Raw genomic sequence first — 5,160 nt, 5'->3', positions numbered from 1 at the left:
CGACACAACAGTTCTGGGGGCCGGCCACGTGGACAGCAGCGGCGACACAGGCGAAACAAATCAGGTCCGGAGGCCGGCCGTGAAGCCGGCGGCGATGAACTCGTTCAGGGGGCCACCCTCGACGACGATGACGTCCAGCTAGAGGCCTGGAAAGTGGCCAGTGATGGTGAGGCACTGGGCGTGGATTGGATGGCGGTGTAACAACCGCAGGACCAGAGGAGGCAGGACCAGACAAGGCAGGACCAGACGGCAGCGTGGCAGCTGCAGGACCAGACGGCAGCGTGACAGCTGCAAGTGGTGACGCTGCAGGTGACGGTGTGGAAGTTGCAGGTGGAGGCGCCCCTTGGACCCTCCAGCGGAGACAGGAGATGGCTGAACGGGCCCCTCGGACCCTCCAGCGGAGACAGGAGATGGCTGAACGGACCCCTCGGACCCTCCAGCGGAGACAGGAGATGGCTGAACGGGCCCCTCGGACAAGTGAGAACAAGTGAGAAATGTGTGCTTTGGAGATGATGTTTTGGACATATGAGTCTTCTGTAGAAAGACAATATCTGCCTGTAAGTCATTTAACTTACTTATAACAAACCTCAGTGTGGTCATGTTTAGACTAAGTGGTGGATTGTGTGTTTGTGTTCACTAAAGGTGTGTGTTTGTGTCTGTACCTATCTATCTATCTTGTATGGTTGTATATGTGTCTGTGCTGTATACTGGTGTGTCTGTGTGTTTGTTATGGTTGTGTCTGTGTCTGTGTCTGCTCTGTAGTTTCTGTGTCAAATTGCAGCACTGAAGGCAGATCATACATAACTATGGGAATTGGTAAGATTTTAGCGATTCTGATTCCATTATCGATATATCTTATCGGTTTGATCCCTTATCAATTCCCTTATCGATTCTCATTGGCTCCACTTTGAGAGTCACCACCATCTCTAAGCAGCATATAAAAAACACTAAATTCATAGTAAGATGTCTAGTGAGACCCTAGACATCTAACTAACTTCAGAAGGAGGTTTTGATTTGGGGCTCATGTGACGCCCACAAGTGTATGGTCACAATTGTAATTTTTTTGTAAATTGTTTTTTGATATAAAAGACCTGATTTTATGGTAGTATTGCACTTTCATTTAAAGTTAGGGAGAATGTAATTGCGTGGCATTGCCACAAGGGGGAGATAGTGGTGAGTGCGATAGGCTGTTGCAACGCTTCTCTGCCTGAGACGAGGAAGAGCCTGCAGACCGAACGCAACTGATGTCTCCCGTCTCTGCTTTTCTGTTAAAAAAAACAGGTTAGTAGTTCAAGTTTGCTAACTGCAACGCACATATAAAGGCAAGAAACCTTTTTCTGTCTTAGTTTAAAGACCACGAATGTTGTGAGAGAGTGTGTTTTCACAGATTGAGAAAAAGCTAACCTTACTGCCATTTGTAATGGAAGCCGCGATTCCACTGTTAGCTTAAATAGGTAGCTGCCCAGATAGCAAGGAAACATTGAAACAATGTTGAGTCAATATCAGGCGACGTCATTGAAGCAACGTTGAAGTGTGACGTTGACCCAACATCACTCTTGCACCCATTTTTAACGTTGAAACAACGTCAGGTTTTGATGTTGAATCAATGTTGAAACCTGGCATTGATTCGACGTTATATTTTCTAACACTGTTGACATTGAAACAATGTCAGATTCTGATATTGAAACACTGTTGAGATATGGTATTGATTTTCCACCTCTTTCGCACAGTTGCTTTTTATTGAAAAAAAACAAAAAACCAAAAAAGGTCAATAGACATGTATCATTTGCAAAATACTTTATTAAAAGACAAAGTTTCCTATTTACATTTCTATGTTTCACGTCACTTTTTATTATTTACTCCGGGATGGGGATGGATGATGTGCTTCCTGCGCGCCACCCGTACGATCTGGAGCATATCTGAGCCATTTCTGGACTGCTTGAGCAAAGACCAACTCAGACATAGAGTTCGCCCCTACCTGCTGCGCCAGGCCATCTAGGACAAAAAATAGACACACACACAAAAAAAGGGAATTAGAGCACATGAATAAGCTCTTGTTAATTGTCTTCAGCAGGGAGAAAGTATGTAAACTCCTAGGCTGATAAACATGAAAGTCACCAGGCGGAAATCAGCAAACTGCCGCATTTGATTCCCAAAGAGCTATAAGCTGAAAATGTGATATGTCTTAGCATGGTGTGCCGTGTATCCTTTAAAAAAAAAAAAGAAAACATGGGTCCTCGGGCTGTACAAAGTGTACAACCCGAGGACAAAACAAGCCGAAGACCAAAGACTCCATCTCCAGATTAACCGGACATGGAAGTCTTGTTATTAAGAAAGACAAAGTAATATAGCAAAAAACAGACATAGGAAATGTGAAACGCACCCAGCACATCAATTGATCCCTTTATTGTTCACTTTAGGCTCATAAAACTACAATAAATGTTAAAACTTACCAAATATGCATCTGCACGGCGCTGTCTCTTTAAATGCCCTTTTTTGCTTTGTCTGGTCCTTGTTTTTTTCCCCTGTCCAGTTGAGTACAGAGGCCAGCTCCTTTGTAATGGCATAAACCATTACACAGCGGACTCGCACCTCCAGTGTGGTCCAGCAGCACCAATCAACGCAAAGCGTCTCACCTATAGACACATTTTATGAGATGGAATTAGCGAGTCTCATGTCTTAAATGTGTATGCAAGTGCTTGTGTGTTTACTTCATGTAATTGATGATAGAAACATGTCATTTAGTTTTCCCTAAAGCCTGATTTTCAAGTCATACAAAGAATAAACCAAAGTATTGGCAGTGCAATGTATTTCTATTCCCTTTTGTTGGATATTCATTTGTTAGTTCTTGTAACTGCTAAAAGTGTTTACTAGTTTTTGCCTGTCACATATATTTGTTATACCATGTAAACTGTGAAATTCCAAGATTTTCAAACTTGCCTTGTAATAGTGGCTTCACAGAGTCTCTGGAATCTACAGAAAAAAAAAATCACAACAAGATGACATTCAGGAGTATAAACTGGTGTTTTGAAGATAAGAGTACAATGACATTGTGATGCAGCTTTAAAGCTTTTTTAAAAGCATACCATCTATAGGGAAGACATCAGACTCTGCATGCTGGCGAGATCGCAAAGCTGTGTCGGTTTGTGCCGGAGTGGCGAAAGGTGCCGGAAGCTGGGTGGGGCATTATGATGGTTGCTATCAGTGGGCTGGGGGGCAGACTGCGGAGTGATGAGGGCTGTTTAGAAAAAGATAATTTTTTAAGTATTTAAGAATACAGACAACTTGTCAAAAAAGTTTCCTCGTGTCAGACACAGATATGTACACAGACACTAGACAGTATTTTATTACCTGGTATTTTCACTCGAGGGGCCTGGGGAAACCGTTTTTTTGTAGGCTTTCCCCACAAAAAAACTCATCCTCTGAGTCCGTATATGTGTACAGGGGATTTGGTCTAAAGAAAAGAAATTAAAAACGGTCTTAAGTAATTGTAAATATGCTTTTGGCATATTGTTTCCTAAAGTTAGTTTGATTTCTAACAACACACACAGGAAACAGAGACGTGCAAGAAGGTACAGCATACAATGAATTTTTGAAGTGCACAAGTGTACACGGCTTTGCATTTTTAAAAAGTTTACAAACTTCCACTTTTTGGACTATATTATGTGGTGATATTGCAGTATGCAAGCACCACAGATATGTATAAAAGACAAGATCATAAATTCTTAACAATCAAAGATATGTTTGTGAATATAAAGGTTTTACTTGTGCTTTCTTTTAAGACTGGTCTGGGTTTCTTCTTCGGACTGAAGGTCAGACGTATCACAGCGTTCACGTGGATATCTCTGAAGACTGCGTTCTGCTTCGTGAAATGTGCCTGGAAATACAAACACAATGTATGGCCAGACATACATTACGTGTGGACAAAAAGGTGCAAACGCATAGAAAAATCAGCGGTTTCAAAAATACGCTGGTACGTGTGGACGTAGCCTTATTAATTATTCAAGGCACAAACGGAAAGTCATGTACGCGTGCAACGTAAAGTTAGGTGAGCGTGCAACGTACAGTCACGCATGCTGCGTGAGCATTCAAACTGAGTCTAAAGTTTTCGTGTGCGCATTGAAGCGAGTGCTCTCCAATCATCAAAAGTAACAAAGTCATTGAACACATTTATACAGTTAACTTTACGTTTATCAATCATATATCACAGATTTAGAATTTTTTGTAGTACTAAGCAACTACAGAGCGAAAGTCTGGGTCAAGCGCCGAGGCGACGGCAAGAACAAAGGAAACCTCGAAGCGTTAAAGCTAGCTTTGTAAGGGAATATAACGAAGAAATTATGAAACAAAAATGTTTTCTTTGTTGATATACTTTGTTCGCAGTGCAATTTATTTGTTGCCGGATTGTAAGAAGTAGACACAATTTAAATAACAGTAAAAAAAAAACTCGTTAATGTACAACATTAACAAGTTTTTTTTTACTGTTATTCAAATGCAAACATGGAAATACCGAGTAGGAAAAAAAAATCATTCATTCTTACCTTATACTAATCATGGTGCAGGCCAGTGCAGTGCATGAACTGATGCCTTCTCCGGTCAGTTCCGCTGAGAGTAAATTAAATGTCCCGCTCTACTGTAGAAGACAATGAATACCGGGGAGGGGGGGGGGGGGGGGGGGGGGTGTACCAATGTGAGAGGGGTGCTGCGGAATAGTCCAAGTGATCGCTGCTTTAATTTCCTGGTCAACTATACATAAATTGCACGTAGACACGATTTTTTAAAGCTGGTGAACTAGACCAAGTCATTGATAACAAATGAACAATAAATCTACTTTCTCTGGTACTTTATACCCGATCAGTTGCAATGCAATTTAATGCTCAACTACAAATCGATGGTTTTTGATGGTGACCGGAGCCGAATGATCGTCAACTATAAATAGACGTTTTCTCGATGTTGTTGTTGTCACCTGGTCGACTATAAATAGATCAAATATCAATGACAAAAAAACAACGGTGAATCAACATCGTTACAACGTCTCTATAGTAAGACCGTCGGTTTACCACAGTATTTCAACGTTGTTACAACATTGGCATTTCAACCCCGACCATATACGACGGTTCGGATGAAAAATCAACATAGATTCAATGTTGTCTTGCTATC

General features: G+C 41.6%; 1 long non-coding RNA gene across 2 annotated transcripts; it reads right to left on the bottom strand.

Moving 5' to 3' along the window:
• Nucleotides 1-1,782: 1,782 nt before the first annotated feature.
• Nucleotides 1,783-4,599, bottom strand: LOC134646030 (uncharacterized). 2 transcript variants are annotated; one of them, XR_010096608.2, is made up of 7 exons: nt 4,542-4,599; nt 3,766-3,877; nt 3,352-3,454; nt 3,087-3,238; nt 2,941-2,973; nt 2,454-2,636; nt 1,783-1,995 (listed from the first exon to the last, which is right to left on the bottom strand). It is a non-coding gene; the product is annotated as an uncharacterized LOC134646030 (long non-coding RNA). The 2 variants fall into 2 exon arrangements; XR_010573973.1 differs by having other exon boundaries at nt 3,087-3,221.
• Between the last annotated feature and the right edge of the window lie 561 nt (nt 4,600-5,160).

Source organism: Pelmatolapia mariae, linkage group LG16_19 (genome assembly GCF_036321145.2).
Source record: "Pelmatolapia mariae isolate MD_Pm_ZW linkage group LG16_19, Pm_UMD_F_2, whole genome shotgun sequence".
NCBI lineage: Eukaryota > Metazoa > Chordata > Actinopteri > Cichliformes > Cichlidae > Pelmatolapia > Pelmatolapia mariae.
This window is presented reverse-complemented; position numbering and strand designations above follow the sequence as displayed.